The sequence below is a fragment of the Tursiops truncatus genome, chromosome 20, assembly GCF_011762595.2.
Source record: "Tursiops truncatus isolate mTurTru1 chromosome 20, mTurTru1.mat.Y, whole genome shotgun sequence".
NCBI lineage: Eukaryota > Metazoa > Chordata > Mammalia > Artiodactyla > Delphinidae > Tursiops > Tursiops truncatus.
Genome location: NC_047053.1, coordinates 40,018,968 through 40,034,205, shown reverse-complemented (window position 1 = coordinate 40,034,205; position 15,238 = coordinate 40,018,968). Strand labels below are relative to the sequence as shown.

The window sequence follows — 15,238 nt, the reverse complement described above, 5'->3', positions numbered from 1 at the left end:
TGGGCACCACGTGCCCAAACTAAAACCTGGGGTGTTCTATTACTAAAAAAGAAGGGCTGGGCTTCCCTGGTGGCGCAGTGGTTGAGAGTCCGCCTGCAGACGCCGGGGACACGGGTTCGTGCCCCGGTCCGGGAGGATCCCACATGACGCGGAGCGGCTGGGCCCGTGAGCCATGGCCACTGAGCCTGCGCGTCCGGAGCCTGTGCTCCGCAACGGGAGAGGCCACAATAGTGAGAGGCCCGCGTACCGCAAAAAAAAAAAAAAGGGGGGGGCAGTGAATAATGGGGACAGTCATCACTTTCTGCCATAAACCCCAAGAGGAAAGTAATATCAGGGCCACAGGCAGAACTCTGGGACCAGCCTGTGGGACTCTTCTAGAGATTCTCCCCAAGGAATAAAGGAGGTTCAGGGCTTTTTCTTAAGGGAAGCTGCGGTAGATTGTCCTTCAGCTCTTCGTTCTCACCTACCTTGTGACCTTGGGGCGGGAGAATAGGCAGAATGTATTTCTCCACCTTAATAATGTTGGGCTTGGCCATTTGATTAGTTTTAGCTAATGGGATGTGAGCAGAAATGGCAACATGCCAGTTCCAAGCCAAAGCCTGAAGGGGCACCGTAAGTTTCTGCTCCTGCCGTTCACCACGAGAAGGACATGTCCCAAACAGCAGCTACCCAGGAAGATGAAGAAACACATGGAGCGCACCTGAGCGTAAGCCTGGAGCCAGGAGTGCTGAGCCCAGCCGAGACAGCCCACCCCAGGACTCACGAGTATGGAAACAGATGAACATTGGTGTTGTAAGCCAGTGTTTGGGGAAGCCTCATCATGGAGCATTATTGCAGCAAAACTGACCTGCACAGAGGCTATGGCGCCTCTAATCCCTGGTCCTGTCCCCATCTTTCCTCCTACCCACACTTCTCCAGTTCATTAACTCGCTTAGTCAACAGTCATTTATAGGATGCCTGTCCTGTGCCAGGCACTGGTCCAGGGGCTGCGGCTACAGAAACCTTAAGGCACTTCCCGGCTAAGGAGAGGGACAGATGTATAAATAAATGATGACACTCTCACATGGTATGATATTGTGATTTATAATAAGAAATATCTATTTGGTCTTTATCCCCTTCTCTGCCAGGAGCTCTTAAAACCCTTGGAATTTCCTAAGTGAGGAGAGTGATCAGTGTATCTTTTGTTACATTAATGAAGTGATTTTTGAAAAGCCCCTGGGTCACCTAAGGATGAGGGCTGGTCCCCAGCGGAAGCAGCCTTGTGATTGGAGGGCTGGAACCTTCATCCCACTTCCCCTGACCTCTGGAACGGGGAGAGGGGCTGGAGATTGAGTTCAGTCGCCAATGGCCAATGATTTAACCGATCGTGCTTATGTAATGAAGCCACCATAAAATCCCAAAAGGTCAGGGTTTGGAGAGTTTCTGGGTTGGTGAATGCATGGAGATGCAGGGAGAGTGGGGCACACTCAGAGAGCATGGAAGCTCCGTGCCCTTTCCCCAAACCTTGCCCTATGCATCTCTTCCATCTAACTGTTCCTGAGTTATATCCTCTTATAACAAAGCAGTCATTTAGTAAGAGAAATGTTTCTCTGAGTTCTGTGAGCCACTCTAGCAAATTAATTAAACCCACGGAGGGGGTGGTTGGAACCTCCAATCTATGGCAAGTCAGCCATGTACAGTGACAGCCAGGACTTATGACTGGCATTTGGAGTTGGAGCGGTAGGCAGCCGTGTAGGACTAAGCCCTTATCTATGGGATCTGATGCTATCTCCAGGCAGATAGCTTCAGAATTAAGTCAAATTTGTAGGACATCTGGTCAATGTCCTCCGAGAATTGAGTTATTTAACGGTATGGAAAAAAAACAACACCAACAGGTATTTCATAATGGTAAGTGCTATGGCTGGAATCTATACAAGCTGCTGGGTAAGGCGGAAGCTCAGCACAGGGCTCAGAATGGGAGAGCCAGATAGCTCTGCTTTGCTGCCTTTTGCTTCCACCCCCTGCCCACAGCCCTCCTAACCATCCAGAAACTTGAGGCCTGGTCCGGAGCGAGTGCAAGACTCCAGGATGTGCTACAGAAACAGCTGTGAATCACAGATGGTTACTGTTCTTTCACAACAGCCAATATTTATTGGATACTTACTAAGTGCTACGGTGCCAGAGGAGAGTCACATGCCCTGCTGTCAAGTTCATCCATTCCCCTGGGGATGACATTCAGGAGACAAGTGCTAATAATCAGACGCAACCTAAAAGCACATCTTTGACTCTGGGGAAATAACTGACCCACTCTGAGCCTGTTTCCTCATCTTTAAAAGAACATCCAGGGCTTCCCTGGTGGCGCAGTGGTTGAGAGTCCGCCTGCCGATGCAGGGGACACGGGTTCGTGCCCCAGTCCGGGAAGATCCCACATGCAGCGGAGCGGCTGGGCCCGTGAGCCATGGCCGCTGAGCCTGCGCGTCCGGGCCTGTGCTCCGCAACGGGAGAGGCCACAACAGTGAGAGACCCGCGTACCGCAAAAACGAAAAACAAACCTAAAAGAACATCCATCTCACAGGGCTTGGTGAAGATTTGGGAGCCCATACATAGCTTGCCTGGCACAGTTTCCAGCACAAAGCGAACCAGCAATCAACAGAAGGCATTCTTACTTCCTGACTTACTTCACTTACTGTGATAATCTCTAGGTCCATCATATTGCTGCAAATGGCATTATTTCATCCTTTTTTTATGGCTGAGTAATATTCCATCGCATATATGTACCACATCTTCTTTATCCATTCCTCTGTCAATGGACATTTAGGTTAAGTAAGTCAGACAGAGAAAGACAAATGTCATATGATGTGGAATCTAAAAAGATGATACAAATGAGCTTATTTACAAAACAGAAAGAGACTTGGACTTCAAAAACAAGCTTAGGGGAAAGGTGGGGGGAAGGGATAAATTAAGAGTTTGGGATTAACATATACACACTACTATCTATAAAATAGATCATCAACAAGGACCATAGCACAGGGAACCCTACTCAATCTTCTGTAATAACCTATATGGGAAAAGAATCTGAGAAAGAATGGATATATGTGTATGTATAACTGAATCACTTTGCTGTACACCTGAAGCTAACAAAACATTATAAATCAACTATACCCCAATATAAAATAAAAAGTAAATTTTTAAATAAATAACTAAATAGAAGGCGTTCTTAGCTAACCTGTGTAAGGCGAGTGGTAAAACCAAGCGTGTACCTCGAGCATGAGGCAATCGTGAGGTGCATTTGGAGTCACGTGATCCACAGGGCAAATGTTAGCTCTTCCCATCGCTGGACTTTCAGGATGTTGCTGGTTGAGGTCACTACCATACCAACGGATACCTTCCTGCCTGAGCGTTTTTCTTCTTTTGAATTATTTCCCTGGGACAAATTCAAAATCCTTTCTCCAGCCCTTTCTGCATCTGTCAGATCCAAAAAAAGCAGGTAGCAGTAAATCCTGCAGCAGCTGAGGCCCAGGACCAAGTCGTGGCAGCTCCCCTGCTATGAGCTGCCTGCAGCGGGTGACCCAGAGCTGCTCATTCTAGCTGAGGCCCGTGTGCCAGAGATGGCATCATCGAGGAAGATCCGTTCTCAGCAGTGGAGACGGGAGAGGAGAGGGGAGCAGGACTTTTTGTCTCTTGGGATTGCTACCTCATCCTGAGGGGGGAGGAAAATGGTACAAATGCAGAAGACAGGCTTGCCTAGTAGTCCTTTGAGAACAGTCCAGAAAATTCCCATGGGAGTGTAGGTGTCACGTCGGAGCGGAGTTAGGTGGGGCTGAGTGTTGGGATTGAGGCCTCAGCCTTGGAATCTTCTGCACGAGAGGAAACGCATGACTAAGTGTGGAGGAAGGAAGGAAACTCTGAAAGAGGAGGCAGGGTCCGAGATGGGGGCTCTCCACTCAGGGGATCCTGAGTCCTCAGAATCGTATGCAATATTTTGCGTGTGTGTGATCCGGATGTCAGCTAAGACACCCGATCCTTTGAGCTCTAATGAAATCAGTGCCTACTCCATCCCACGTGCACCCCTCCCAGCCCCTCCAAGGATTCTGGCATCTCGATAATGAATTTCCTGTTTATCACTGGCTCTATGGTCTTCCAAATTAGTTGTCTGTGGAGCATCTCACCACCTTGCAGGTACTGCCCTTGTTCTACTCTGGATTGACCTGGACATGGAAATCAGCCCCTCTCTGTGCCTTCAGTGCACACACAAAATCACTCACACACAAGTATATTGCAGACTGGCCTAAAGACTCAAGGGCCGGTCAGGTAGAGAGCAGACATTCGTTTCGTTTCCATACTATTTGTGCGTGTGTTGTGTCTTTGTTTTTTATCTGCCCAGCGTCTCTTTCACCATCGGGTGAAAACAGAGGACTCTTTTCCCCAGTTCCACGATTCTGAAAGTGTTGCCTTATACAGTATCCAGGCTCACCCGCCACCGGGCTAAGCACCTGACCCGGGCCTGGTCCAATCCGACTAAGGTACCCCGTCCCCCAGAGACTGGGGATGACTGAGCTGCTTCAAGGTAGGCCTGGGGCTGCTGGGGCTGCTGGGGCCACATCTCCCCAACTGTGTGGAATAGGCCTCTCTACAGGAAAGAGAATGAAGACCAAAAGATGCGAAGCCAAGAGAGACAGGGGGACAAGAAGGGAGTGTCCTTTGAGTCCCTGGATTCTCTTAAGCTACCACAATGTGAACAGCGCCCCCTTGAGTTGTACATCTCAGTGGGACCATGGCTCTATCATCAACTTCCCAGCTAGATGGGTCAACACATTTCATTTTTCCTGGGTTTTTTCTTAAGAAATTTGAATTGCGGTTTAATCGCTTGCTACCAGAAGTCTGTACACAGCAAGGGTTTCCATCTACTTTACCTTGCTGGTCCTCAAAGTTTGGCCAAGTCTGCAACACATTTTTTGGTATAGAAGTCGAGGAGAGGGGCTGATTTCCAGTCTGGCTCAACCCAGAGCAAAAGGAAGGCAGTACCTGCAGGGCGGCGAGACTCTGCAAACAGAACTATTTTCTTTTACAGCGCGGTTAGTCATCACTTTGTTAAGCTCGGGCCTTTCATGCCCTGCTCTGGGGCCTGAGGTCCCATCAAGTCGTTTTTGCAAAGGAAAACATTTTTTTTCCCAAAAGGATCTGAAGGCTAAAACAGTTATATTTTCATAGTGTGTGTATTTTTTTCTATGTGAATTTTTCTGGAGAGAAGATGGGTCATCTTCATCCAATTCAAAGAGTTCCGTGACTCAGAAAACAAAATACAGAAAGTCCCCTACATACAAACGAGTTCCGTTCCGAGAGCGCGTTCGTAATTCCACTTTGTTCGTAAGTCCAACAAAGTTAGCCTAGGTACCCAACTAACACAATCACTGTATAGTACCGTACCGTAATAGGTTGATAATACTTTTCACACAAATAATACATAAAAAACAAACAAACACAAAAAATAAAGTAAACATTTTTAATACAGTACCTTGAAAAGTACAGTAGTATAGTACAACAGCTGGTGCTTCTTAGCAGTACCAGCTACATCACCGCTGCTTTTACGCTTGCTTCTGGACATCCTGGGCTTGAAATAAAGAAACTGTACTACTGTACTCTATATCAGGGGTCCCCAACCCCCGGGCCACAGACCGGTACTGGTCCGCGGCCTGTTAGGAACCGGGCTGCACAGCAGGAGGTGAGCGGCAAGTGAGCGAGCAAAGCTTCATCTGCCGCTCCCCATCGCTCGCGTTACCGCCTGAACCATCCCCCACCGCCCCCGCCCCAGGTCTGTGCAAAAACTGTCTTCCATGAAACCGGTCCCTGGTGCGGGAAAGGTTGGGGACTTTTGCTCTATACGATACTGTAAGTAAAGTACACAAAAGCACAACCACTGCAGAGGATGCGTGCACGTGACAACGTACGCCAGACGCGTAAACTAATTTACGTGATTGGACATGCGAACTCACGTTTGCATCTTTGAAAGTTCACAGTTTGGAGGTTCATATGTAGGGGACTTACTGTAGAAGAAAGGAAGGTGATGGGGGGGGAGGGCAAGGGGTCCTCATACCCTAGAGCAGGACGGAGGACCTCGCTGCCAGAAGGAAGGCAGAGTCAGACACTACAGGGCAGATCGCACACTGTTCCAACCAGAGGAGTCCTGAGCAGTTTTCAAACATTATCAGCCTCAGGACCCTTTGTTTCAAACAAAATCTTACCAGAAAACCCAATCTGTAAAACAGACAAAAGGAGTCAGGGAAGGTGGTAAGGGGGAGAGGAAGCCTTGAGCACCAAAGCCCCCAGAGAGGCCCTGAGGAAGGTTCTGTGAAATCTTTAAGTCTCCTCAGTGGGCACTTTGCAAAATCCCTGGATCTAATCGACTCATTTTACAGATGGGGAAACAGGCCCACCAAAAAGAGAGTTGCTTGAGTGGTCCAGCTCGTTGTAACATCATCGAAAGTAGAAAAGAAGACTCCTGGTCTCCAGTGGTCAGGTCTGTGCTCTTCTTTTTTTTTTTTTTTTTTTTTTTTTTTTTGCGGTACGCGGGCCTCTCACCGCTGTGGCCCCTCCCGTTGCAGAGCACAGGCTCCGGAGGCGCAGGCCCAGTGGCCATAGCTCACGGGCCCAGCCGCTCCGCGGCATGTGGGATCCTCCCGGAGCGGGGCATGAACTCGTGTCCCCTGCATCGGCAGGCGGACTCTCAACCACTGCGCCACCAGGGAAGCCTACGCTCTTCTTGCTGCCTGGGAAAATGTGAAAAATGCACTTTCTGCCCCCGAAGCTCAGGGTGCTCTGTCTCTTCCAAAGCCCACACACGGGGCCTGCCTCCAGTCCTATAAAACGCCCCCACTCCAGCCCGGTGGCCCTCCCAGCCTTTCTGGGCAGGACACTGGAGGGAGCTGTGGAGGAGGGGCCAGAGACGCCTCCTCACTCAGCTGGCAACACGAGGGTCCAGGCTGAGTGTCAGCTATCACGGGCCCCCGAGGAGGAGCCCGTGTGAACCCGGGGCCTCAGGGAGCAAGATCTGCTTGGGGCAGAGTCCCAAGACATCTCACTTTACAAGGATGGAATTTCATGACTTGTGTACTTTAATTAAAGTTTTATTTTTATGGAATTTTAGCTAAAGTTCCCCCACTCCTGCAGCTCGCTCATTGTTATTAAAAACCATGACATAAGGAGGGAAAAACAAAAAACAAACAAACAAAAAACACTGTCCGAGCGGTGAAAATGAAGCCACCTTTTAGAAAAGATCTAACAGCACTGTATACCTCAAACCCACTCCCAACCTTCCGATGCTGATTCCGCCCCCATAACTTCACAGATCAGACTTTAAGTCTGTGGCTTATTGCCTTCTGAGCCTCCTGGGGCTTATAGGATTATTCTGGATTTAATCCTTTAATAATTTTTCCTCCCTCCTGTCTAAGGGCCTGGTTTTCCAGCTGAAATCGGCAGGGGTGAAACAGCTTGTTCCCAGCCCTGATGGATTCCCCTCTGAGACTGCTCTCCTCTGTTACTGTTAGAAAATTACGGAGGGGAGCAGGGACTTACAAAGAAAAAGTTTAAGGTCTCTGTTCTGAAGCTCTGGTGGAGAAGAAGGGGCAACCATGCCAAGGCCTGTGCCTGAAGCCTGCAAGACATTATCCTCCTTATTCCTTACCACAGCCTGGCAAGGGAGGGTTATACTCCCCATTTTACAGAAGAAGAAACTGAGGCTCAATGACAAAAATAACTTGCTCAAGTTGACCCAGGTGGGAAGAAGCAGAACCGGGCTTTGAACTCTCTGCAGCTGGACTTGGGAATCTCTGGGCACTACCCCCCTCCACACCAACCTGTTGTCCCATTCAGCTGAGTGTGTGGCTAGACAGGGACCACCCTGGAATGGGGAGCTGGGGGAGAAGACCCCTTGCTCAGCCAAGAAGCCCTGACGCTTAAAGAGTCAGTGATGCGGCTTCCCTGGTGGCGCAGTGGTTGAGAGTCCGCCTGCCGATGCAGGGGACGCGGGTTCATGCCCCGGTCCGGGAAGATCCCACAGGCCGCGGAGCGGCTGGGCCCGCGAGCCATGGCCGCTGAGCCTGTGCGTCCGGTGCCTGTGGTCCGCAACGGGAGAGGCCACAACAGTGAGAGGCCAGCGTATCGCAAAAAAAAAAAAAAAAAAAAAAGAGTCAGTAATGCCCCAAGCTGATCCCTCTCACCAACACGTTCCCCAAGATGAGCAGGTACAACCCGGTTAAAAGGGCCCCGACTGAGCAACCCACTGTAAACCAGGAAGGGTGCTAGAGGCGGGAGAACAGAGGAGGAGGAACAAATGCCCCATCTGGGGCAGAAACCAAACCCATTCGAACAAATATAACAGACGGTGATGTTGCTACCGGGTGGGACCCCAGGGGAGCCAAGGAGGCTCTGACCTGCACGGAGCGGAGGTGGCACATCTGGACTCAGCCTAGAATGGACGTGTTGGATTTCGACCAGCAAAGAAGGAACGAGGGGATTGTTGAGCAGGGGCGACAGCATGAGCAGAGGTGTGAGCTGTGGAAGAAACGGTACATTGAAGAAACCATAGGAAACACAGTTCAAAGTGTGGAAGGGGAAGGGGCAGCTGCAAAGATGATTAAGGCATAGGATGTGTCCTCATAGTTTGGGGCAGGGGCTGAGATCTCACCTGGCCATGTGGCTGGAGCATGAGGTGGCGGGAGCTGGCATTCAGATGGTGCTCAAGAAAAGGGACAGGGTCCCCATGTCCTTTCATCATCTGGGCGTTCCCGGGTCTCAGAGGGAGAAAAGCAACTTGAAACTCTGACTCCCATCCCTCCTCTGGCATCTCTGCCCAGCAGCTGAATCAGTGACTCTCCTGTTTCAGGCTTTCTGGGAGACCTGCAGAAAGTGGGGCTGACCCCCACTCATGCTCCAGAGATCCCCCACGAACCAGTCCTCTTGCCCGGGCGCCCCCCTCTGCGCAACAGCAGCCAGGTCCTTAAAGGGCAGGCTCCTCCCCTCCACTGAGCTCTGTGACCGGCAAGTCGGTTCTGTGTCCACAATTCAATCAACAAACCTCCAGTGGGCAACTTCACTGTGTATTGGGCTATAGAGCTGAAAAAGACCGTCCCAGCCCTCCCAGTAGATGAAAACTACAAACAGGTCATAGGAACACAGCAGAATAAGTTCTATCACTGGAGGTGCTCACCTGGGGCTAGAGCAGCATCAATATCTCCTGTGATCTTGTTAGAAATACAAATTCACAGGTCTTTCTCCAGACCTGTTGATTCAGAAACTGGGGGTGGGCCTAGCAATCTGTATTTTAACAAATCCTCCAGGTGACTCTGACGCAGGCTCATGTTTGAGAATCTGTGAGCTATAGGAATACAGAGGAGAGAGTGGTACTTAACTCTGAATGGAGTGATGGGGAAGGTTTCCTGGAGGAAGAAACTCTTTCAGGAAATCTTCAAGAACAAGGAGCCATATGAAGGGGCAAAAACATGCCCCGCGTGGATGAAGCTGTTTGAGCAAAAGTACAGAGGGTGAGGGGCTCTGGGTGTTTTCAAAGAACTGCGGGGACAGTGGGTTATCAATGGCGTGGTTGTGATGAAGCTGGAGGGGCTGGGAAAAGAAAGAATAAAAGATTTCAGAGTTTCTGAGAAAAGGATGGTGAGAAAGAGAGTTCGGGTGTGCAGGTGGACCCCCTGCAGTAAACAGCCCAGCCTGAGCCATGCAGGACAGATCCCCCAGGGACTTGGAAGGCCCCCCCCCCCACCTCGCCCCAAAACTCCTCCGGTTAACCAAAGCAGCATGACCTCATGTGTTATGGCTGCAAAGGCACAGGAGAGGCCAGATCCGGTGTTTGTATTGAAATTAATTGGGGACTCCGTGTATGATGGAGGCTCTGAGGAATGTACAGCACGCCCCCCCCCGCAAGTGACCCCACGAACAATGGTGTCGCTTACGACCACCGCGGCCCCCAGCAGTTCACATCTGCACGTCCACAGCCCTTCTCGATGAAATCATAATCACAGACAGATATGAATATTTAAAATCCAAAGCAGATACCTACAGGGATTTGGGATGCGGAGGACTCAGGACAGCACCCCCAGAGCTATTTTCAGCCTAGGAAACGGAACCCCCATTTTATCAGGGTAGCGGCGTGTCAATCAGGAAAATCCCATCACTCGCCCCCAGCCCTGATTTATGGTGATTCAGAGGGGAGATGCTGCCAGGAGCAGGGCTGGGGCCAGGAAAATTTCATCTGTCTGGAATCCGACAGGAAAAAAGAGGCCTGGAAATTTCAGAGGAAGCTGGGATCGGTGCCGGCACAGCACCTCTGTTTGTGTTCACTCAGCTGGTTCCTGTTAGCGAGTTAAGGGTCCGCTGAGGAAAAGTGTCAGGCCAGGTTTTTCCATCACTCCAGAACCTTGAGCTGGATCCCCAGGCAGCGCTGCTCCCGCGACCTCCGACCCCAAACAACAGGAGCCTTCACCAGGTTTCCCCTGGGCCCCCAGCCCTGGGCCGCATCTTAAATCAACATTTTGTTTTCTTCTCTTTTCTCTTACCAAAAAAAAAAAAAAAAAGTAACTAAGCGATTTTATCTTTTTTGTTGTTTGTTTAATCAGACTTCAGCACATTCAAGAAGCAGGGTTCAATACGACCCCTAATTAATTCAATTTAGTTTTCATTTCCTCCCCTGGAGTGGCCCAGCTCTCCTGAAGTGTCTTCTCATTTGACCTCCCTACTGCTGGGGCACCAGGAACCCCTGACTTCCAAATCTGATGCTGTGAGCTCTAGGATGAAGCCAGGGCTGAGGGCTCTGCTCAAAACCTTGCTGCGAGCGTGGCAAATCCTAGAGGGGCAAACAAGACTATGTCCTCTCCATTCACGCATTCGTTCATTCACTCAGAGCCTATTTTCTGCCAGGCCTTGTACTGCGGGTGTGGGGCTGGGGCGCTGCAGGAGGGGAGGGGATACAAAATGGTCATGACCTGACCTCCAAGAGCTCACAGTTTGGTGGGGGTGGGTGGGGGAGGGGTGTGGGCACAGCCCTATACATAAGTAACCACATTGCAGAGGAATGAATGGGATAACTGAGGTAAACAGAGGAGAATCACAGAGCATAATAGGAGAAGACCCTTGGGCTGGTTCAGGGGACAAGGCATCCAAGGGGAAGGAACCATATGTGCAAAGACAGAGGAGCAAGAAAGAAGGAAAGACACATACAGCAACATCCCGAGGTGTCTGGTGAGCCTGGAACATAGATGGGATTCAAGGGCTGGGCTGGCCCAGGAACAGGGTTTGTTTAGGGTGTTGGGACTTATGCCCAGGGCACTGGAGAGTTTATCCGGGGAACACTGAGGTCAGATGTGCACCTTGTCCGGGTGACCCTGGTGGTGCTGTGGAAGCTAGGGTGCAAAGTGGTGAGGTTAGAGGAGAGGGACCAGTCAGAAGAGAGGATAGGGGCGGATCAGGCAGGGCAAAGGGGCTGGAGGGCAGGGTTTAAAAGGCATTTAGAATCTCAGTTCTGTTACCCCCAGTGGCTGGCAGATAGGAGCTGTTCGATAATCAAATGTCAGTGGGCCAGGGGAGACCTAACTTCCTAAGGAATCCAAAGAAAAACCTCATGCCACAATCCCCAAAGGACAGAAGGTGTCCAGGCCCTCAGCTCCTTCATACAGGCTGGCTGGGGCTGTGGTCAGCCAGGGACCCAGGGGAAGTGAGCCCTGGGGGCCTGACAGTGACCTACAGCTGCCCGTCTTGGGACCCAGCGTCTTCAGGACACTGGGGGAAACTCTGGAAGATCATTGAGGCACTTCCTGGGGCACAGAAGGTAAGGGGGGTGCCCCAAACCTCAGAAATCAAGATAGATAATATTTGAATGCAGTATTTTAATCAAAATTAATGCAAAAATTCATGATGAACAAAATACAAATTTTTCGAATAAAGACAAGATCCAAACTTGTTCTCAGTCCCCCACCTCATCCTCCTTAGCCCAGCCCTGGTTCCAATAAAACTTTATTTTAAAAAGCAGGCAGGCATCATCAAAAAATCCACAAACAAGGCTTCCCTGGTGGTGCAGTGGTTGGGAGTCCGCCTGCCGATGCAGGGGACACGGGTTCGTGCTCCGGTCCGGGAAGATCCCACATGCCGCAGAGCGGCTGGGCCCGTGAGCCATGGCTGCTGAGCCTGCGCATCCGGAGGCTGTGCTCCGCAACGGGAGAGGCCACAGCAGTGAGAGGCCCGCATACCACAAAAAAAAAAAAAAAAAAAAAAGTCATGTACCACAATGTTCATTGCAGCTCTATTTATAATAGCCAGGTCATGGAAGCAACCTAAGTGTCCATCAACAGATGAATGGATAAAGAAGATGTGACACATATGTACAATGGAATATTACTCAGCCATAAAAAGACACGAAATTGAGTTATTTGTAGTGAGGTGGATGGACCTAGAGTCTGTCATACAGAGTGAAGTAAGTCAGAAAGACAAAAACAAATACCGTATGCTAACACATATATATGGAATCTAAAAAAAAAAAAAAAAAAAATGGTTCTGAAGAACCTAGGGGCAGGACAGGAATAAAGACGGAGACATAGAGAATGGACTTGAGGACACAGGGAGGGGGAAGGGTAAGCTGGGACGAAGTGAGAGAGTGGCATGGACATATATACACTACCAAATGTAAAATAGATAGCTAGTGGGAAGCAGCTGCATAGCACAGGGAGATCAGCTCAGTGCTTTGTGACCCCCTAGAGGGGTGGGACAAGGAGGATGGGAGGGAGACGCAAGAGGGAGGGGATATGGGAATATATGTATATGTATAGCTGATTCACTTTGCTATAAAGCAGAAACTAATACACCACCGTAAAGCAATTATACTCCAATAAAGATGTTTAAAAAAAAAAAAAAAAAAGCAGGCAAGGACTTAAGGACTTCCCTGGTGGTCCAGTGGGTAAGACTCCACTCTCCCAGTGCAGCGGGCCAGGGTTCGATCCCTGGTTGGAAAACTAGATCCCGCATGTCACAACTGAAACCCAGAGCAGCCAAAAATAATAGATAAATAATTTTTTTAAGTCTTTACCAAAATCATAAGTAAAAAAAAAAACAACTTATGTTTAAAAACTTAATAAATAAAATAAAATAAAAAGCAGGCAGCCAGCCCATGGGCTGTAGTTTACTGATTTTTTCTGAATATTGTGTTAAATTTCATTTCTCTTGATTACTGGGTTTTTTGGGTCTATAGCAAGTGCCTACTCCCCTCATCCTAGACCTGGGCCTGTCACAGAGGGTCCCTTTCTGGACTACAAACCCCAGGGAGAAGAGGTCAGGCCTGCAGAGATCAACATGCCCACGTGAATCTGGCTCGAGATCACTCTCATACCACATGTGCTGAGAGCTCCACGCTGGTCAGCAGCTCAGAACCAAGGGACTCCACAGATCCTGGTTCCCTGTCTCTTGGAAAATCTGATGCTACCGTATACCTGGGAAGAGTTTAGCAAGCTTTCTTTTTTTTTAATCTATTTTTTGGGGTGGGACCAAAGTGAGGCAGCAGGGCAGAGGCTGGCACCTCCCACAGAAATCGTGCCATATACTGGCTTCACCGTGCCTCTCATCGTGATGAGCGTGTTCTGGGGCTTCGCCGGCTTCCTGATGCCCTGGTTCATCCCAAAGCGTCCCAACCGGGGAGTTACATCACCATGTTGGTGACCTGTTCCGTTTGCTGCTATCTCGTTTGGCTGATTACAATTCTGGCCCCACTCAACCATCTCTTTGGACCACAGCTGAAAAATGAAACCATCTGGTACCTCAAGCATCATTGGCCTTGAGGAAGAAGACCTGCTCGCCAGTGCTCAGTCGCTGAGGTCACGAAGAGAACTCCTCTGGATGCAAAATCACCTCCATACGCAGACCACCTTCCTTGACTCGCCCACTTTGGCCATCAGCTGCCTTAAACGTTCCCACCACATTTGAATATCTTATTCTACAAGGCAGTATTTTTTCCTATCACATTTTTCACGCTGTGATGAATGATGTGTCTATTGAATCTAAACTGTGCTGCCTCTATAAAATGTTTATGTACTCTTCCAAGCTAGAAAGTGCTGTTCTTCTGAGAAATAACGTTACTCTCTCCTTGCAAAGTGTGGATGTGAAGATGGTTCCTGCCTGCTCACAACACGAGAATCAGAGAAGTGTTTAAAAACTGTTACATGACAATAAGACTCCAGTGGGGCCGTCAGTAAGAGAACAGGCTCAGAGGGAAAATCTGTCCCACCAGAATTATACCAAAGTATATTTTCAGGATGAATGTCTTATTTCTGCCCTCTTTTGGAATGAATTCTTTTTCTGCTTTCTATGGAAAAAAATCTATTTTTTATTGAAGTATAGTTGAATTACAGTGTTGTGTTAATTACTGCTGTGCAGCAAAGTGACCCAGTTATACACACACACACATATATATATATATATGTATATATTCTTTATCATATTCTTTTCCATTATGGTTTATCACAGGATATTGAATATAGTTCCCTGTGCTTTCCAGTAGGACCTTGTTGTGTATCCATTCTATATACACCAGTTTGCATCGATCCTTGGCCTCAAGATCCGGTAGACTCAGACAGACATAGAAAAATAAATGCAGAATGAAGTGAGATGTGCTCTTTAGAGACAGAGGAATGTGGGAATTTCGAGGGGACAACTATTGATATTTAGCTGACGGTTAGGGGAGGTTTTGCAGAGCAGGGCCTTGAATTCAATCCAAGTAGAATCGTGCCAGACGGACTAAGACTTTTCAGACAAGGACCTTGTCTTAGTTTGTTCAGCCTCTGCTATAACGAAAATAGGGCAGGTGGGTGGGTTTATAAACAGAAGTGTGTTTCTCAGGGTTCTGGAGGCTGGGGAGCCCAACGTTAGGGTGCTGGCAGATTTGGTGTCTGCCGAGGGCCCACTTCCTGGTTCATAAATGTCTCTTATCACCATGTCCTTCCATGGCAGGAGGGACGAGGGAGCTCTACGGGGTCTCATTTTATAAGGGCACTAATCTGATCATAAGGGCTCTGTCCTCATGACCTAATCACCTCCCCATGGCCCCAACTCTAAACACCATCAGATTGGGGATTCAGATTTCAACCTGAATTTTGGGGGGACACAAGCCTTCTGTCCCTAGCAAATCTGTACGTGCAAAGGCAGAGTGTGAAAAAAGGCAGCATGATTGGAGATGGGGAGAGGCATGGATGGCGGGGCAAAGCGTGCAGGA

The 15,238-nt window shown here is 49.2% G+C and overlaps 1 pseudogene; it reads left to right on the top strand.

Annotated features, from left to right (window-relative positions):
* The first annotated feature begins 4,527 nt into the window (after nucleotides 1-4,527).
* Nucleotides 4,528-13,999, top strand: LOC101331660 (V-type proton ATPase subunit e 1 pseudogene; annotated as a pseudogene).
* The last annotated feature ends 1,239 nt before the right edge of the window (nucleotides 14,000-15,238 follow it).